Source organism: Rhagoletis pomonella, unplaced genomic scaffold (genome assembly GCF_013731165.1).
Source record: "Rhagoletis pomonella isolate Grant_MI unplaced genomic scaffold, Rhpom_1.0 Rhpom_scaffold_00003, whole genome shotgun sequence".
Taxonomy (NCBI): Eukaryota; Metazoa; Arthropoda; class Insecta; order Diptera; family Tephritidae; genus Rhagoletis; species Rhagoletis pomonella.
In genome coordinates, this window is record NW_023458557.1 from 83,139,722 (window position 1) to 83,161,517 (window position 21,796).

The window sequence follows — 21,796 nt, forward strand, 5'->3', positions numbered from 1 at the left end:
GTGTCAGTTGGCACAGAAGAGAAACGACTGGCGAATCGTTTAGGCGGTTACGGCGCCAAGTAAGAAGAATAAGAAGCCGTTCATTCCAAACGCAATCGCCCTTTCAATTCTACATACATATGTATCGATTAACAAGACGGTTGAGTTTAATGACGTCTTCTAGTTCCTTTCTCCTGGTGTGATGTTAATATTCTTCAGCATCATTGCGGATGTCGTGTACAGTAGCAGTTTTTCGAGAGTCGAGTAGTATCGAAAATTTCATGAAATCGCCTAATATTTCGACTAGTCTAGGTAATAAAACGGGAAAGTTAGCAGCACCGTATAGTTTTGAACGAATTTCGTCGTCTACTTATTTTAGCATGACAATAGACACTGCCAATGTGTTGAGCCATGGCATTTAATCTGATTTACGACTTATACAATGACGCTCTCTGATAAGCCTAATCAGTTGGTAGGCCTGGAAACTTGTTTTTTTTCCTGCGAGATCGGACCAAAAAGCGACAAATTTAAGCAAGCGTATTGTGTTTAAGAGGGCATCTGAAGATTTGATTGTAACCTGCCCAACACAGTCGCTGCTTCGCTTCTATGTATCAATTAACACGTCCCTGGAGTATACCTTCTGCGATTTGGATCGATAAACCTCGTTTAAACTTCCATAATAGTTTTCTAGCTCCATTCTACTGACGTGTTAATTAGAATTTTATTAGCCTAATTGGCGTGGTGGCGTAGTCGGACCTAAAAGAGATGAATGTAGGCAAGCCTAGTGTGTTGAAAAGCGTAGCTGAAGAGATAGTTTATATCGTGCGGGATACCCTCACAGGCTGGATGCGTGTTTATCGGATAAGTCGGCGCCGAGTCTGGACAATTACACACATAGGTGCTTAATCTACTACAGTCGGTCCTAGGTTCTAAAATAACTAGGCTTTCACTCGACCAAAGGCTTTTGTTTTATCCTTCAAATAGCAACTAATCATATCCTGCGTGCTAGTTGCCAACACTGTTACCAACACTACGCCACTTGCGCGCTCTCCCACACTTACACGGCCCGCTCGTTTGCTCTCACTCAAGCGCTCTTTGGACTTTTTCTCTCGACGTTCCTTTTGCTGCATTTGTGTGCGTTTTCGATTTCGTTTCGCTGCATTTCATTTCCACAAAATTTCGCCCGCAGAATAGCAAATCAAATGAACCAGTCGAGTGTCGTACTTCCAGTCAAACCGAACGATAAACAGCTATGCAGCCAGACTGTGCGTGTTAGATATCCTTTTGCGCCTGAATATATACATACACACCCACAAACGTACTGCATACATCTGTGTGCAGGCAATGTGAAATGTACTTGTAAAAATTCAAGTTTTTCTTAAGACTATTGTATTTTGTGGTGTGCTAAATGTTACAAGAAAAGTAAAAAAGGATGTGAAAATAATTCGAAACAAATGAACCTACTCCGCTGCGCTCGCATTTCCTTGTGATAATAGAAAAAATGACTGTGGAAAAGCAAAGCAAAGGCGAATTGTAATAACAATAAGTCGAGCAAGTTAGGGATAAACAATTTTTTCTTACTATTTACTTACGTCTAACGTCGCTGCTGGATACACTTGTCCTTCCTTAGTGTTTTCTTTAGATTTGCTTTGTCAAGTGTTTGCTTTTATTGTGTGGCGTTGTCTGTCTGCGCGCCTATCAGTCAGCATGTTTACTATGTGTACAAAGTGAACGAAGCATAGGCATAAGAAAAAAATCGATAAAATCAGTAGATAAATCCAATTTGAAAAAAGTGTGTAGTAAAACAAAATCCAAAAAAAAAAAGAAGTGTGCATAGTGCATGATAAATGGAGCTAGAAGAAAAGTAGATTGAAGCACATAGCAAGTGAAAAATGCAAAGCTGGCGAAAAATCTCGCTTGTCACAGCCGCAATAAATGTGAAATATGCGTGAACAAACGCAGTGGCAGAGTGTTAACAGTGCGCGGTGTATGTGCAAAAGCAACGCAGACCCACTCCATGGCGTTTTTATTTTATTTTTTATTTTGTTTGTGCTCATAACTAATTTACTGTGGGGGGGGGCTTTGTTTTAGTGCGCCCGCAAGATCATATCCTTAGACATTAGGGTGGTGCGAAAACAAATTTCGATTTCCGTTTTCTGAGCGCGTAACATTTACGGTCGCTCCAAGCGGCTTAAAGTTTTGAATAATCTTTCAAATTATCATTGTTTTATATATACTTTCTTCTACAGAGATTTTGAGTATGCAGCTTTGTGCCTCATTGAATTGTAGTATAATAAAGTACAAGTTTCTAGTAGCTAAAAATCGCCTTGATTTTTGTCAATTTGTGTTTTTATTTTTTGCTGACAGCGCCGCGCAGACTTTTCCGTACAAAGTATGTTCAGCAAAAAAATTGCCAAAAATCAACGGAAACTTGAAACTTGCGCTTTATTATAGTAAAATTCAATGTGCAACAAAACTGCATTCACAAAATATTTCTAGAAAAAGTAGCATAACTTGAGGTTAAAAAAAATAACCATAATTCGAGTTATTTTTCGACACATCCAGGCTCTTGGACGACCTTAAATTTTATGCGTTCAAAAAACGATTTGGCACGTTTAAATGTGTTCATGTTATGCAACTTTTGCGCACTATTAGAATTTCGAAATCGAAATTTTTATGTTTTTTTCGCTCCACCCTATTAGACAACCTTATAGCATACGCAATGATCATTAAGTTTTCTATGTCTCTTTTTGCGCTTCCATTCTTCCACTATAGCTGAAACTGCGTGGAAAAACAAATTTTGAAAAAGAAAAATTTTCTAAAAGTAGTGAAAACGTGCAACATTGAAGAAAGTGTAAACATTGGTGTTCAAAAAAAAAAAAAAAACCGGAAACCCACAACAAAGAATTACTGCTGATAAGCAAAATAGTAACGAATTTCTCCTGCGAGGAGGAATAGAAAAAAAATAAAATTTTTCACACACTCGTCGTTCTTTTTGACTGCAACCGACAATGTGGTAGCGATAGTGGTTTAGTGCTAAAGTGTCGTCGTCCTTCCGGCTTCAACTACCACTTATACAACCGCTAAACTCCTCCATACACACACATTGTGCTGTTGTGTGTTGTTGGTCTTAACAAAAAACATAAAATATAAAGTTGAAAGTCTAATAAAGGATAACTACTGTATTCCGCTCATAAGCGGCGCAGTTAGTTTACATTCAGTTTGTCGTCGTTTCTGTTACTTCCCTCCACGAATCGTCGTCATTGTGCTGTGTTGTTGTTGTTGTTATTATCATTGTTTCGGTTCGTGGTATAAAGCGCGCTACATACGTTCGTTCGTTCGTTTGTTTGTTCACCATTTGTACATCATTTTTCGTCGTAAGCACAACGTTCGGCCCTGAACCAAGCCAGCCTAACGTTTCTCGTCGTACGTACATACCTACATACGTTTTTGCCGGTACTCAACTGTTTTGCAATCTAACGTTTTGTCTACATAGAACTTTTTGTCGGTTAACGCGCCTCCTGCTGCTTGCTTCCAAAAGCATTGGTGCTGTGCGCTCTACAACACTACACAAATATACTGTAGCAAAAACAAAAAGCACTTTTATTCAGTAGTTGCTGCTGCTGTTGTTGTGGAGAATTTGTCGTGTTATTCCTGTCGTTCGCTCTCGTACTCCCCAAACGGCAGGTGCTGTATTTATCCACTTCCTCAGTTCCCTACATGCGAGTAGTACTAAGCTAAAGGGCAACGCTAGACAGACAATCAGCCAGTCAGCCAGTCCAATGCATACACCCATTTACATACTCCACGCCATTTTGTCTGTCGCCGGAAAAACGGGGGAAAAAAGCTGCGCATGAAGCACGAAGCGCTACCGTTACTCGTACTACAACGGAAAAAGGATATAAATTTTGGTTATATTCCAAAATACGTTTTTAAGTACTTTCAACAACTCACACATAGCATTGCCAGTGTTACGTTTGCGACAGCAGCTGCTGGTGTGTGGAGTAGCGCTTGGTTGCTAGCCAGCTACCAATCGTTGGCGCACGAGCAGCCAGAAGAGGAGGTGGAGCAGCAGTTAGAGGACACGCCGTCGTTTTACGTGTTGGGTACAACTGGAGGCGACTACTTGAGCCACTACAGCTGCGACGCCAACGCTGCCGCTTGGCAATGGCCACAACGTAGTCAAAGTATAGGTGGTAGTCGTCGTCGTCGTCGTCGTTGTTGTTGTTGTCATCGTCGTCAGCAACATCTTCACCAACATTGTCGCAGCGCAACAGCAATTGATATTCCGCTCAGCGCTCAATACTGGCAACTTTTATTTTCTTTTTCGGTTTTACGAAATACAACATTTGCGTCTTTCTGAACATAGGAAATAAAAAAGGTAAGTCAGTTCCTTAAGTTGCCTTAACTGATTTTTCGCAATAGCCTTCGGATTCTTTTTATATTTGTATTCCTATATATTATTTTTAAACAAATCCTTGTTGACCACAAATACTTTAAGCACGTCCTTTTCGATCCCCACAGCAATGCGATTAAGGGCTTTGTGGCTCTGCTATACTATTCACTTTGTAAATGCTCGAAGAGTACATCATTTGGTGTACTTTTCGGTAGGACCGGACTCAGACTTTTTACTTTGACAAAAAGCGGAAATGCTTTTGGCGCTTGCGTGCATTGCTGTATAAGCTCAATGCTAAGAAAAAAATGTTGCTTCGATTCCTTATTTATTTACTTGATAGAGAGATTTTTTCACAACGATTTTTAAGCATCTGCAAAAGCCTTTATGCCTAAACCCCAATTACCGCTGTAAACGCCATTTTTATATGCTAGCTCTGGATCCTCTGATATCATCACTGGTTGGTATTTGTTTGAACGACTTGGGCTGGTCGATGAATTGGCTTGTATTATAAATAGAACATTTAGAAATCTCCCTTAGATTTTGTAAGAAGAATTTGCCTTGTGTCTCATATTTTTTACATGCCAAAGCTGGACATTCACAAAGATCATGTACGACTGTTTCGCCAACTTAGGCAGCTACGGCACCGTGGGTTAAACGGCAGGCTCATCCATGCGGCCAGTGAAACGCAAACGAGTGCAAATAACTTACCTGGCCGCAAATAAATGTTGACTTTGGACAGGCGCTGGTCAGATTTGCTTTCCTCCGTCTAGGGCCTGACAAAGAAAACTGCCGAGGCGCTAAACAACCTTGATTCTAGACAGCTTCCGTCTATTGAACTGTTGAATTACTAATTAGAATTCCCATATATGTAATACAAAATGTAAGATCGGGCCTTTTCTGTAATTCTAACGATCATCAGGAAATCATGACGGTATCAAGAAAACCGTTGTCAGAAAAACATTCCAACAACAGGATTGGTTACTGCATGTGGGATTTTGTATGATACAGCCAGTCCGGGCACTGCTACATAATATCTCAGTTAAGGAAATATTCCCAACACCAAAAGTGATCATCTCAAAGGGGAAACTATTATTCTGGCGCCAGTCCAGGCTCAAAGAAGATAAACTTGTTTCAGCCTAACCTATCCTGTGGCCGTCAAAACTACCCTTTTAATGTTGTCGCATGACTGCTACTGTAACGTCAACGTACTTGGGAAAATCCACCTAGCCCCTGAACTGGTTGCCCAAGTCAAGATATTGCGTGGTAGTGCCAGTCCAACCAATACGAGGGAGAAGCGTTGTTGAAAGAAACAGTTCATCGCCAGAAGAATAGTTTTTGTCCAGATTATATTTTGTGAAAACATTGTCAAAAAAACTATTATTATAAAACTTACTGTGCAATGAGAGAACTCAACTCTTCTCTCAGTACCCAGTAAGTTTTAAACTTTCTATCTCTTCATTCTCTGTTGTGTCATTACGTCTCACTGTGACCTATTTCGTTTAAGGCTCCTGATTGGCCTCTTTCGATGTGATCTGTATAGCTCTAAGCCTACAACCACCATCGTGAAACCTTGGGTTTTTATTCTTCATTCCATATTCTGCCCATCTAACTAGATGAACTATGTATGTAATGAAAAAAAAAAACATGGCAAACTCTTCGAGGTAATGCAATCACAGAGCTGTTTATAATGTATAACGTTTTTTATTCAAAGAAAGATGAAGTGGTTTGGAAACATCCCTGAAGTTGACAGGACAACGTTTTCCCAAAGAAAAAATTCCTATCGGATAATTTCCGTTAATTATTCGTAAATTAACCGCGAAAAGAATAATTTTGCCTCGGACAAATTTTAAAAAATATCGCGTGCTAAACCAAAACGTGGGACTAAAAATTTTGTCGCAGACATATTAAAAAAAAAAAAAATATCGCGTACTCTACCAACGTCCGTGCTTTTTGGAATAGAAAAGAACAACGCTGTGGACTCGCCCAGAATCGCTTAGGCGGTTACAGCGCCAATCAAGGCGAAGAAGAAGGACTCTCGGTCCTCGGTCGGAAGTTTTATTATTAGTTTCTATAATTGATAATACTTGGTACGGGTCGTATGACAACTTGATTCTGTTTTTTTGTTTTTTTTTTTTTTGAATTATAGACATGTTGAGTTATGGCCGGTTTATGACCCGCAAAGCTAGTTGCAGTGAGTTTGGAATGAGCTTGTGGGAAAAATCTATCTTTGAGACAAAATTTGGAATTGGTTGGTATTTAGTGATCGCTTTAATTGAAGTATTGTTAGGCGTCACGACAAGAATACCCTTTGTTCTAGGGTGTTGCTAGGCTCTCACATACATATGTACATACATAGATGATTGCAAGTCGATCATCCACATAAAAACGCCCAAGTAGCGATGAAAATTGATCTGCAGCGGAATTTTGACAATTTTCGTCGCCAAAATTTTCTAAACGAAAAGCAGGGGGCTTAAAAGTATTCAACATGGAAAAGGAACAGATGCAGTGTGTAATCAGCCAAAGCTAGACAATGCACGTGTCTTTTATTCTTTTGGAGCGATAGCGAATATTGGAATTCGACTGCTGGCCTCAGAATTGTTGTGTAATTTTTTTTGCCCAAATATTTCCATATATTCTTGCGACGGTCCAGGTTCCTTCAGAAAAAATTTGAACCGACTCGTATTTATCTTTAGAGTTGTAAAATACAACTCCACATCCTTCACTACTTCTGGTAAGATACTCAAATTTGCAGATTTTTTTATAGCGATCGCTCGAAAGCCTAGATCAGCCTCTCTTCGTTCGGTCCTTTTCATAAAAAGTTAACATCATCCCTTATTATTGTTCTAATGAGGTATGGTTAAATCAAATTACGTAAGTTTATTCTGCCCTAAAGCTTATCTTGCCTTCTACGTACAAACACTAAGAAGAGGGTGATGAGAAGGCAACATTTTTTGAAGAAACCAAATTCGCATTAGATATTATACAAGTATATTGCTCAGATGAAACCCTTGAGCTTATTTTTGGTTAAAAACAAATCTGTTTTTTTTTCTCTTTACCCATTTGCAGGAGAACCAATTTACCTGATCTGGGTTAGGTAAAATTAGGTGTACAGCTCTAACTAAAGAGTTTACTCCACAGAGCCCCATTTTCATGTGCAGCAGATAATTTCTTAACATTTTCCTCTATAAGCTTAAAATTTTCTGGTGAATCCCAGCAGATACTCACCTCACCACTACCTTCTTTAAGTGCCCAACGTTCGCAAGACTAAAGTTGAAACACTTCGGCCCGCACATCCTTCATAGCCCTAAGAAGCTCTGGGTCATTAAGATTAGCCGAATTTATAAATACATAATCGGCTCGAGACGTTTTATCGATCAAATAGAGAGGGTCGTTCAAGATCTGGTATCACAAGGGACGATCTCTTAATTGTCTAAGTGAGTTCCTTACTTCTGGGACTGCTATCTAAGCTAACTTAACCAGTAGACGCTATAATGATGTTTTCATTTAACGGTGTAAGTTTTCAAAGTAGTGCGAAATCTAAGAGATTTTCTGCGGAGTGCAGGCACTCGTACAGTAAGTGCTGGATGTATTCACTCTCATCGTTTCTCAGCTCCTACAGAAATCGCTATGCCGGGCTCTGAGCCTGACGGCCATGTAACCAATTGCGCAGTATGCTGTGACAAGCAGAACGTTCGATTTTGAGTGCCTTTGTAGAGTCTGATCTCACTCACAAGACACGGAAAGTTGACCAAGTGATCTGGAGAAAAATATATTTTTTTGCTGCGCGTCTTTTTGCTTAGCTCAGAAACCAGATACATTTGATGGCTAGTAGCCTTTCGCCTTGGATACGCCATCCTATTGTGTGGGCTATAACGGAATTAGCGAGACGGAGTTAACTGTCTATTAACTATCTGTTATATGTGAAATAAATGCGAATGGTTATAATAGGTGTAACGAACGGGAGATATAAAATCAACAGATCTGTACAATTTGTTACGTTCCGCCCCAGTCATTTTAATCCAGGCATATGCTGTAAATTAAGAACGTTTGAAAATCAACGTCTTCAGCACATTTTCATACACACTGTTTGAGAACTACATATTAATATTAGGTCGGTCAACAAAGACAAACTTATTTATATTTTTGCATACCTTGAGGCGAAAACTTGATGATTTGGCAACTCTACTGTCACTAATTACTTAATACATACTTCTCTACCACAAATTTTGATTTTTAAGTTGCATAAAAATTGATTCGATGCTCCTTTTTGGGCTTATCACATTCGAGAAAGTTAATCAACGCTTTCAAGTTGACAACTGAGTCTTTAGTCTACTACGTTTCAAAAGAAAAATATCTCTTCCAGCTTGCTGATTTGTTTGGACTGAAATCCAATTAAATTGCGATTCGGATTCAATTTTAAATTTATTATGCGAGATTTATACTTGGTCATAAATAGTGAGAATTTAAATGACCAACAGGCCAATATGCTGAATTAAATGAATTAAATGAAAAAATGTGTATGCAAATATTAGACATTAAAAATCATTACGTTAACAAATAGTCACATATAAAAAAATAAAAGAAAAGTAAAAAGTGAACGATTTCGTGTGAAGTTTAAACTCATCATAAGGCTGAATGACTATTTGTATGAACGTAATGCCACGTTATTTTTTAATGCGCAACATTATCATTAAAAATTTTGTCATTTAATGCCTAGTGAAAATCGGATATTAGGTACAGTGTTTGTTGTTCATTGTTCACTAGGAAAGCCACCCTAGCATTTCATACAAACCCTTTGAAAGTTACCATTTTCTTCTGTATTAAGACCTTAAACTCAATCACATTAAACGATTACCTTAAAATTACGGTTAGATTTTCACTTTGATAAGCAACATTTAAATTGATATTAGAAACTGTTATAAAATGTTGGTGAAAGGCTTGAGTTACATACCTACATACCTACATATGTACCTATTCAAGTTTCCTGTCTACAACATAAAAAAAGCCCACACAATGAATAGATAATTGAATTGAACTACAACAAAGCAACAAACATGCCTGTGAACAACTAAAACAATCTTCTAAAGGTAACAATTTTGTCTGTATTCGATTACTCCCATACAAATGCTTTGAAATCGAGAAGAAAAAATAAACACAAAGATTTTGTAGAGCAACGAATTCAGTTTGAATGGATGAATTCGATTTGAATGGAATGGAAAGAAATGTAGGAAATGAAGCTGACAACGCCAGCAAGCCGCAAGGCCACATACAAGCGGGTACACCAAACAGACAAAGGAGACGGGGGGAGGGCAAAAGCATAGAAACAAAATACTAAGTAAAAAAAAAAAAAAGATTCAAGCCAGATGATGGACGACCGAAAAATCAATCAGAGATTATTTGATTGTTTTCTTTTTTTGTTGTCATGTGTGCGTTTAGGTGTGTGTGAGTGCACTCTAGATTTGGTGCAGTTGGCCGATCAGCCAATGCTTCAATCTTAAGTGCCACTGCAGCAAAGGCCAGTCTATGCCGGATGATGTTGTTGAATGCATAGCATCTTCTTTAAAATGTTGCAGCGAATGTGTTATTTCTTATTTGTCTACAACAGTCGCCGCATTTGTTTACGTTCGCCTTCACAGACGATGTGCTCTCTTGGAGGTTCACTCTCATGCCTGCTAAGAGCATACACACGACATTGATACATTTGTTCCTTCACGAATGCCACCGCCTTTAAATTCACAAAAATTCGCATAATCTTTTCGACCGCCATGGAATCCACTTGAAATGACAACTAAGCTGGGAGGAGCGCTAAAATTATACTAACATTCTTATATGACTTGCAAAAAAAAAAACAAAAAACGAATAACAAAAACGAAAATCAACAACAAAATCGTGTAGCTCACACTCAATTGCTTATCAGCAATTAGTCGACGAGTAGAGTCACAAAATAACGCATACAACCTACATATGTACGTCTCTGGTCAATGTCCATTCAATTGGCTGGGCGAACGCGTCTGAATGTAAACAAAATTATAAAAAGAAGAAGTAGATTGTCGACTGCCACTCAATGCTGGAGCTGCTGTAGTATGCTCGTAAGGTATCTGTGAGATTTCTACCCAGTGTTGCCCGGTCTTCGGCATGAGAAAACGTCCCTCCTGCTATGAAAAAACGTCATTTCCTACCCAAAAACGTCTTATTTAAATGAATGTACAAAAAATTGTTCTTAATAAACTTTTATTGTATACAAAGGTACATATGTATGTACGTAAGGTATATTAAAATGTCATTTTGACAGAGAACATTTAAAATTCATTGTAAACTGGTTTGAGATCGTTAATATAAAAATCATTTTATACATACACTTGTCATCAGCTGATTAAGTCATCACTATTTTAATCGATTTTGTCTGTTTCTCTTTTGTTTATTTAATGTTTATTATTTTTCCATAAAAGCCAAGCTCATTATATAACAAACAAACTATAAATCCACATTTCAAACTTTGTGCAAAAATTATAAAAAATCTGCAGAGCTTCAGCTAGATTTTCAACTTTTTATTTAGATTTTTTAGAATTTTTTTGAGTATGCAGTTTGATAGCTCATAACATTTCCGTGTAATAATGTGCAAGTTTAAAGGGGCTAAATAATCGCGTTGATTTTTAATATATTTTTTTTCTTGTAGACATTTGGTAAGGCCTTCTTTGCGTTCATTACATTTTCAATGAAGCCTCAAAAAAGTCGCCTACTTTTTTCTGACTTTTTATGCTGCTACAGCTTTTTTGATGCTTTTGCGAGCGTGCGTGTTGCAAGAGATCAGCTCTTCCTGATTTGACTTTTAATGTGCAATTGCAAACATTACAATAAGCCTCGTAACCTCAAGTGTTTACAAAACCAGCCTTTGAACACGAGATGCTTAGTCCAAGAATAATAAAAAAAAAAATGCGCGTACGCTTGGTATGCATCATATTTAAGTCATTTGTGTCCAAAGAATAAATATCTTTTGAAGCAGCTGCTGCAAAACACAAACCTTGTAAAGATTTATTAAGAAAATAATTCAAAATCAGTTCTACTTACAAGATTTAGTAACAGAGAAAAATTACTGGGAGGTTAAAAAACGTATTTTTTTACACAAAAAACGTCCAAACGTCAACAGGATACAAAAAAACGTCCAAATGACGTTAAAAACGTCAACCTGGCAACGCTGTTTCTACCTAACAAACTACCAACGCGCTCGTATACTCAGCATTAGTTGTGCGAGCTGGAATTGTTGAGTGGGCAAATTAAGTAACAAAGGCAAAAGTGAATGAGCAGTAAACCGCAAATGAAAGCTGGTTTACAAAAAAAAAAAGGACACGATTTCCCACATAAGTACTTATACATGTACAATCATTCGTTTCTATATGTACATATGTATAATTTTGAAGTTACATTAGGATGGTCCTTAAAAGATCAATATCTAAATTTTGTATGTGGACACCCTTTTATTTTGTTCTTCGCACAAAATAAAGACATCCAAGAAGATTTCAAAAACTTAAAATAATTTTCTCGCTACCAGGGTTTGACAAAAATTTACACTTACAAAAAATCGAAAAAATGTTGACTTTGACCACCTACAACCTCTATATAAGAAAAAATTAAAACAAAAGGATAAAAATAAAAAATTTTAAAATTCAAAAAGAATAAGAAACTAAGCAAAACAATAAAAAAAAGAATTAAAGAAATAATAAAAAATAAAAAATAAAGAATAAAAGAGATAAAAAAAAATAAAAGAAAATAAAAAAACAAAAATTTTCTAACCACAAATTAAAATTTTGTTTATGCCCCAAAAGGTAAAAAAATCATAAAAAATATTCTACCTTAATTGCTTCATGTTCAGGACTTAGCGGATAGCTCAGCAAGTCTTGGTCCGCTCAACACAAGTGGTATGTCGCTTGAAGCGTATTATAATTGTCTTCACAACGAAGTAATCACTGTATTATCAGTTTATCAAAAACAAAATTTGAATGAAATTATATCACGAAAAACACAAAAAATATTAAGTATCATCTCAACCTGTCCATAGAAAAAGTAAAAAAAAAAAACTGCGTTTTGAGCTCAGTCAATGGTTTCTCAAGTTAAGTACAGTGAAAACTCGATACTCCGAAATAATGATTGCAGAGCCGATTCGAACTATCGAAAAATTCGGATTATCGGTTTGGTTCAGAACATGAAAGTTTACTAATAATAACACAATTTTTAGTAAAAAAATCCCACTTTTAATTTATGAGAGACTTATAAAATGGTGTCTTTAAGTTAATGCAACTATTTTCTAAAATAAAAAAAATTTATTTTTACTTTTTGTTGATCACTCCACATAACTGATCACAAAACTGATAAATATGCACACTGTCACTGAGTTGCGACTCTAACCGTTATATTTCGTTACGTTCCCGTTACAAATTTACTCAAAACATAAGCAAAGCATGCGATTCGGATTATAGATTTGGAATTTGGATTACTGTGAGAACAGCCGTTCGTATTACCTCGTATTCGGATTATCGAGTAGTCGAACCATCGATTTTCGACTGTAACAGTGGTTAACAGTGTTATTGAGAACTTATGAAAAATTTTCAAAATGCTGCGCTTATTCCGAAAAACACTTAAACAAATTACAGCCGTTGGAGCTTAATATTCCATTATGAATCCATTTGGCCATGACTATGCAATTATATGAATAGTTTTCAATAGTAGGTACATATGTATGTAGACCAAATTTATCAGAGAGTTTTTCAAACTATGGCAGCGACCCCTAAAACTCGTTTTAAAATTTTGTAATTTTCGTTAAAGTCCTAATTTTGTACATGGAAGAAAATAAGCAGATGGATGTTCCACAAAAAATTTAGTTTTAAATATGTTTTAAGGATCACCCTAATGTCAAGTTTTTTTTTTCGGCCACTCCCAGAACTGAAAAATACCGAAAATAAGGAGAGTCACAGTTTTTATTTCTTTTGAAATCGGTTAATATATATTGAATTTTGACGACGGACTTTTAAGGGTACCATATAATTTACAATGGGGAAAAACATATTTTCGTAGAATGGCTAGAAAATCGTTAAAAATATATTTAATTTGATCGAATGAAAATAGTTCCTTTCAGAAATCTTCAGAAAATAAAATTCTGATACATATTTAAGTAAAATATTTTATTAACAACATTTTCATAACCGATAATCTTATTTCTTAAAGGCGGCCTACACGATGCGTCTGACTCGCGAGTCATTTGCGTACGTGTTGACTCGCCTACGACTACATACAGTTGAATCATTGAGAGTCATTCCAGGAGTCATGTCGGTGTAACTAGTACATATTTATTTTCGCAACTACATACATCCAAACCGACTGAAGAGTCAGACGCTCTGTGTATGTCGCCTATTACACGCAAAAATACATTTTTTTGGGTTTGTAATAATACCACGCAAGTTAGAACAAAAAAATTTGGGAGAATTTTGAAATTTCAAAAAGTTGCTTTCCTTCCTGTGTATTTTTCGACCACCCTAATGCACATATATGTACATATCCTATATCTTATTTTATGTGTTCGTAACCACATCACGCAAGTTATGAAAAAATAGTTGGCGAAATTTTGAAACTCCAAAAAGTTGATTTTCATCCTAATGTACATACATATATATATTTTGCCATATTGTATTCCACTCATAAGTAATGGCAGCGACTGCTAGACAAAGTATTGCTTCCCGTTGTAAAAACTCTATAGGCTAGCAGTTAATAAGCGCTGTAGCCGTCTCCCGCCTTGAGAAACATTTCTTGGCCATATCAGATGTCGTCAGCGACAGTGTTACGATGGCGATTATTAGGCAGACAGACACTGGCCGCGGCGTACTGTTGGCAGTGTCGATGGCGGTGCCGGTGTCGGCGTCGGCGTCCACATAGTAAACAAAGGACAGACACAATCATTGTTGGTTGTGCCTTAAGTGGCTGCAGTTTTCATTAGATGCGCCCAACTAAACAAAAAAAAAAAAAAACTGTGCATACGCGTGTGGGTATAATCACATGTACAGTTAAGGGCATAGAAATGTGAACAGCACAGTAAGAACTATACACACAATTCTTAGACGGTTATAGGTCCTTCCATTGCATTAGTGTTCGCCCTTTATTTCCTTGTCTAAACGTGGTTGCTTTCATCTTGTTGGATTCTCGCACTAGAGCGTCGCCATCCATGCGTACAACAAGTCTAAGCCTGCGCAATCGTTGTCTTTTTTTATGGGCTTAAGTCAGCACAGGCCTATACTCTGATATCCGGGAAAGGATTTGTGCGGACATTCCTTTAGATGTCTTGAAACTATCCTCTTTTCCTTGCCAATCATCCCTAAACTCAACGGTGTGCTCCTTCTGAAATGTGAGGCGGTTTCTTAGGAATGCTGGATACTAATGGATTCTCTCTCTGTGTGGAAGCCTTAGCCACAGAAATCGTTATGCTGGGCTCCAAACTGGCGGCTAAGTGCAAAATTGACCAGACCGCAACAGATATTTAGTTGGGGGAGTAATCTAAGGAAAGAGATTACTTTTTTGTAGCTCGTCTTTTTGTCTCATTCAGAAATGCGATAAATTTGAGGACAACTAGCCTGTCGTCTTGGATGCGCCTTAAGAACGGTTGGAAAGCAATGCTATCAGCGAGTTTAGGCTTTTTTTCATTTTGAATCGGAATTCAGACTCAACTTAAATTCCTGCATAACTCTTGAAGAGAGAGGAGCATTTTCCAGGCTCTTTAGAGTTACTTAGCTGTCACTAAAGACCCACATTCGGTACTTGCGCCACCTTTCACCAATTATCCAGTTTGCTGCTTTAACCCTTTCGTTACGACTTTTTTAAGATGTAAGCACAAGCATAACTTTTGAATATTTGAATTGTAGTTATATCTTTATAACGATCGTCATTGATTCGTTGAGTTGGCACATAAATATGTATGCGTTCCAATTGAGTTTTATAGTGGCACATATTTGACCCATCCGCATTTTCGCACATGCACTAGAAAACTTCTGTACCAAAATAAAAAAATTTATTTTATATCTTATGTGCAAATTTCATAGTGGTCCGTCCTCGGGAATATAAAAAGGGTTGAGTATTGCATAGGTATCAGTTTGAAAAAGTTTTGTCATTTTATCTAAAACAAAAAAGAATATGTACGAAGTTACATTCCAAATGCCAGTCGCTTCAAGTTCTAGTTGGAGCCATCGGTATAGAAAGTATTTACTTAGCACTCAAAGAGGGTGCATGGATCTGTCCATTTTTCTCTTTCAGGAAGGTTAACGACGTAAGTACTTTATTTCGAAGCAGACGTAAGGCACCAGAAAAAAGCAGGTTGTTCTCGCAAACTTCTCTGTGTGCGAAAGTCCGATCGTCGTGCCACAATCTAAAACAATGCCCTCGAATCATCGCCTATAGTTCCCCCTGTGTGGGACGATGGCTTGCCATAGATCTATATATATTGCAAAAACGTTCACCGTTTTTATGCCGTACCTTCTCGGTAATTTCCGCGGTTATAAGGTTCATTTTGTGTCCATCTGAAACCACAAACTTCTCTCAATCCAGCAGTGTTCAATTTTCTCTATCTTTATCCCATTTCTGATTTTTAAGTCACCATTATTGTATTAGCTACGCGCTCGGCTTCTAATTCCGAATCCCAATTTTAACTAGTCTTAAGGTAAAATCGCTTCAAAATATGTCAACTCGCTTATTCTGAGTGCGTGATGCTTCTGAGTTTGTCCGTCCTTTTGTTCTATGCAGTTTCCGATATATCCCATTTATCGATATAATATTGACTACTCCTTGGAATTCTAGAAATAAATTCTCATCACAAAATTTTTGTCCAGAGCATCCTAAAAATATGAAACGTCTTCAGGGAAGCATTATACGTCCTTACAATATCCGATTTCTTATTAACACTCTTATGCTTTCGTGTTGCATATTTTTAGGCATGTTTGTTATTCATTTCTTCATTTTTGGTGATCCAAGTATACCTGTCATATCACACCGTCGGTTATGGTTATTGGATTTTTAACATCAACTTAACACCTTTTTTTTTATACCCCGTCCCTTACGTTTTCGAAATTTCTATATGTACCATTCAGACAGTTAATATTTTTTCTCTATTAGCGTTCATCTTCTTGCCGCCCACACGCCTACTTCACACACTCCCCTACTGTAATATGAATACCGCCGTACAGGAAAGCCATTTAAAATGCCAATTTATTCCATAGAGAAGCCCCGATTCTAACAAGCCTCCTAAACTATTGTTAAGATTATATTTCAAATGTTTAAGCTGCCTAAATAAACTAGACAAAGAAGACAGGACAGCAGTTGAAATAGAGAAGCATAAGACGACGTTGACGGCAGCGGCAAACAAAAGTATCGAAAAGTAGATGTAAGCAGCAGACAAGACAGACGTCCAAAGCATAAACTGTTACCAAGAAAGTTAAGCGGCGGACGAAAGCATAAAAATACACACCGAGTCGTAAAATGAGTGGCGGCAAGTGCAGGTATGTACATATTTGCATAGTTGGTTGGGCCTATTTGTCTGGCCACGCGCGCAGCACAGCGGCCGACTCCCCTCCTCCACTAATAGCATAGTTTTAGCTACGAATGCGGCTACTTTAATATTATTGCTTTTCATATGAAGCGGAATACACACTTGCCAAGCTTTTGGTTTTGGTTCTGACGCAAATCCCTTTTCACATTTTTACATAGCGTTGCATTGTATAGCGCCCAAATAACGTCGCATAGACTATAGTGGCTGCAGCGCCAGTCAGCAGGGGGGCCTTTGTTGTGATGACAACAGCACACTTTGGCCTCACTCTGCTGCATTTGAATTTTTACGCTAACTTCCTCTTTGAAGCGCTCCACGCTCCACTCACCCAGCACACCGCACCCTTTTGGCGCTGTGCCATAAACGTAGGCAGACAATTTGAATATTTTGCTGTTTTTCAGTTTTTGTTACTGTTACTCTTTTTCTTATTTATTTATTGCTTATTCTTATTTATTTTCTGGCTCTTTAGATATAATGTCTTTTGTTTCGGTTTGTAAAAAAAAAAAATCGAAAAAAATGGTTGCTCTTGTCTGCCCTTTTTGCTTGCTGGCACTGAATTTAGAGTTTTTTGCGTTCGAAAGAAAAAGGGTTGGTTTTGGCCTACGGATCTGGAGTTCAAACAAAATAATTTAATGCTTGGTCGCAAGTTTTTACAATGTGAAAGCCATAGTATATGTATTTATTTATGTATGTACATTAGACCGCACCAGAAAATAAGCTCGCTGTACATCTTCGAAACAACAGTATTTTTGCAAGGTAATTTCGAATTTTTTTTACTGTTTTGGCCGAACGTCCTTACCACCCCAGCGTACCACCCTAGTGTAAGTAAATTAAAGCTCCCCAAAAATCATTAAACATTTGCTATGGAAATAATTCGTTTCGAAGATAAATTTTACCTTTTTCTATCGTCGTTCGTAGGGTTCGCCGTCTTAAATTTTTCGACATATTTTCGGCTTTTACAGTCGTATCTTGAAGTATGATATATCGATGTTCTTGTCTCGAGTATACATATTTTTAAATCCAAGGTTTAGTGACCTCAAGTATCCCTTTCTAGTACTTACCCTGCAAATCGCAATTCTCATCACCCTAACGTACCGCCCTAATACCAGTAAATTAAAGCTTACCCAAAATCATTAAACTTTTGCTAGGGAAGTCTTTCGACTACTCCAATAAAACTATTTAAATTGTTTTTATTACCGAATGTAGGTTTTACCGAAAAATATAAAATATGCTTGGACAAAATTTTTTTCTCGAAATTTCCTTGCGAAATTGCTCAGGGGTGTACGGCGAACTTTTTTTGTTTGCTTTGGAAGGCAGTACTGTCTAATGTATGTACAGTTGTCCACAAAATAATAGGAGTGGGATATTTTAACCTGTTTTGGCTATTTGTCTTTAGTTTATTTAATGTTTCGTATTTTTTTGTAAAAGCCTAGCTGGTAATACAACAAACCCATATAAATTTACATTTTCAAGTTTGTACAAAAATTATAAAAATTCTGCAAATTTTCACCAAAATTTCAAACTATTTAACCAGAATCTTTAGAAAATATGTTGGTATGCAGTTTTGTAGCCCATTCAATTCTAGTCTGAAGAAGTGCAAGTTTCAAGCTGCTAAAAAATTCCGTTGATTTTTGAGAATTTTTTCGGTTGAAGGTGTTTCACGTTTTTTCCATACAAAGTATGTTCGACAATTTTCTTTTATATGGGGACAGTGCCAGCAAAAAAAATTGCCAAAAATCAACGGAATTTTTTAGCAGCTTGAAACTTGCATTTCTTCAGACTAGAATTGAATGGGCTATAAAACTGCATACCAGAATTTTCTCTGAAGATTCTGATTAAAAAGTTTGATATTTTGGTGAAAATTTACAGAATGTTAATAATTTTTGTACAAAGGTTGAAATCTGAATTTATTCGTTGTTTGTTGTATACCCAGCTTGACTTTTGTATAAAAATAATAAACATTAAATAAACAAAAGACAAATAGCAAAAACTGACCAAAATAACGCACTCCTATTATTTTGTGGACCACTGTACATTAGAGTGCATCACTCTACATACAAAAAAAAAATGTCGTAAGTTTTTCCCATTGGAATTGTAGAATTTAGTATATTTTAAGAATTCCGCCAAGATACTTCTTAAAAATACCAAGAGTTACGTGAGCTGCACCTATTTGAAACTACCTAAAAAATCGAATTTTTTTATAAATAAAATTAGTTTTTAAAAATATTTTTTCCAAAACATCACCTCAGATGATGTAAGAGTTTACGATTAAAATCTCTGAAAAAAAAATGTTTGAAAATGTTATCAACCGATCAAAATACTAAAATTTTTGGAGGTATTTTTAAATCGGTCCTGCTCACGTAAATCTTAATATTTTTCCTAAATATTTAATTATAATAAATTTTATAATTCCGGTGGAAAAACCGCAACTTTTCTTTTTTGGTGGTGCGCCCTAATGTACATAGATACATATGTATGCTACACACCTTCAAAAGGGGCATTCATATTATACATTCTATCCACGTGCTGCATGCCACATGCCACATGCGACTTAAGCGCACATAACACATCTAAATACATATTTATGCTGACTTGCTATACTACTTCACATTGCGATTGTATCTAACTACTCGATTCGGTAGCCTCTTCAGCGCCATACTAAATTTATGTTTGTGTGATAGTTCCCTTTTTTCTTTGTTTTTTTTTCTTCTGCTTTGCCTCACCCAGATGTCATGCGGCTTTTGGTTAAATGTATGCTGTTTTTTATGCTAATAAATTTCAATTTCAAATAAAAACCTAACGAAAAATAATATCGAATCCATTGTAGATACCCTTTTCAGTATTTATAATGCCTTCTTTGCTTGCTTCGCTATCATATGAGTATGTACATACTTTCCTTTCCTTTCATTGTTCAGGCCAGCTATTTATGTAGAAAGAAAAACTCTGCTATGCTGTTGGCTGCAAGCTCTGTTACCCAATTCAAATTTATGACTATGTCATCGGTAATTGGCTTCAATTCACAAATTTCATAAATTTTCTTATTTTTATCTAAACGCCTAATGAATATCCCAGATGCTTTGATTAAACACATTCGAAAGCGGTGGTTATTTTATACACAAAAAAAACAAAAACAAAAACAAATGCACTTAACGAAGTGTGAGCTTGGTTTGGGGCTCTTGAGAATATGAAAGCGTTTGAAATTGAATTTCAGCACGGCTTTCAAATCAATTTGTTCTTGGTCGACGTTAGTTAAGTTTTTGGTAGAGCAGAACAAAAGAGACTGCAACCTGAAAGATGTCTTATTTCTCTAGATAAAAAGAATCCACAAACCAGTGTGCCCCAAATGCCTTCGGTTTCCTTAATGAAACCTATAAGAGCCTTGGTAGGCGAATTGTGGGCAATCACAGTGTATGTGTTCTGAAGTCTCATCGTCTTCAAGGAACAGGAGAGAGGGATCTCCTGGCAGTCTCTCATGGCTCGGATCTTCACTTAAGTGAAGCTCATGAAGGGTCTATCTGTCCCAGCCAATGCCCTCTAGATATTACCATAGGCGGTATTAACAAAAGTAACCTGGATGTCCAAGAAGGACCGCAGAGCAATCTCCTTGGCCTTGAAGGCACTTTCGTTGTTACTCACTAGATACTGTAGAGCAGAATCCGTTGACTTCAATTTGGCATTAGCAATCTGAGTATGATTTGAAGTGGATGAGCTCAGCTTGCACCTTATATTGAACTCCAACGATCTCTCTAGAGTTTTAAATATATAAAAAGTTAGTTTGTATGATTTAGCAAAGTCACATCTTCCACCGAGCGTCGCTGCCGCACCTTGTCCTTTCCTTGTCTGCTTTGACTTTTCACTCTAAGAACTTTTGTTCCGAGCAGACAGCGGTAATCTGCTCTTTCACCTCCTAGCAAATGCACACGAAGCAGGTAGTGGTCATAAGATAACTCATAAAGTATAATTTGGGTTTCCGTGATGGGCAATTAGTAAGTCTTTGTGAGATCTTCTGCTCACCCGCTTGTGACGTTCGAAGAATAATTTACAAAAGTGCAGTGCTCAGCCAACGCTCACAACTAAATCGTTAGGTGTAATATGCGAACCCCTATAGAATCACGCGAGCCCTGGGCTAATTTTAAAATTATGGTCTGTTATGGTCCGCATTCCAGAAGATGATGGTAGTATCCAGGGTATATTAGTGAAGACTTGTAATACGTAAGCATTCAAATTGTGTAACCCTTGAGGTTTCTTCCTAAAAACATATAGTCCAATATTACCAACATGGTTTCTTAACTTATAGTGTCGTATAACCACTGAAGGTTCTGATGCCCTCCCACTAAGATTAAGCTAGCGCTCAGAAAGTTTCTGACCCCTTGAGGGGTCGTTTCGCCTGTACGTCATTGATTTGAGGATCCTGTGAGTTCTGCCTTCCCTGTAATTTAGCGTGGATTCCTTGGGTGCACACAGAAAGTAAAATCCATCAAGCTTTCCTGTAGGGCGGCTATGTGGAAGCAGACGAACTGGCAAGGACTGGAATGTCTCTATGCCCATAAATATTTCTCATAAAAATGGCAAACCTCTTTAATTTTGGTGAAACATAAATTTGGCACCGACTCGCCTCCGAGTTCAGCTGACTGCTAACCGCGAATTGGGGGCACATGCAGGCCGAATGTGTTTTCTGTTAACCGACTATTGCCTTAGTGGAGCGACGACGAAGACATCGAAAGCGAAAGAAGTTTCCACTGTCTACCGGACTTTAGTTTAAAAACGATCTGCTCAGCTTAAGTAAGATCCATTTGATTACCTCTAAGTGAACGGTCAGAAAGTGGTTTTCAATTGTCTGCCGG

At 37.2% G+C, this 21,796-nt stretch overlaps 1 protein-coding gene across 1 annotated transcript in view; it reads left to right on the forward strand.

The window, feature by feature from the left end:
- LOC118735696 (semaphorin-1A) overlaps positions 1–21,796 on the forward strand; it is a 620,249-nt gene continuing 598,453 nt past the window's right edge. Inside the window, exons 1-2 of the mRNA XM_036465613.1 lie at positions 1–1,966; positions 2,755–4,360. The gene's annotated coding sequence lies outside the window, so the exon portion shown is untranslated. The remainder of the gene's footprint in view (positions 1,967–2,754; positions 4,361–21,796) is intronic.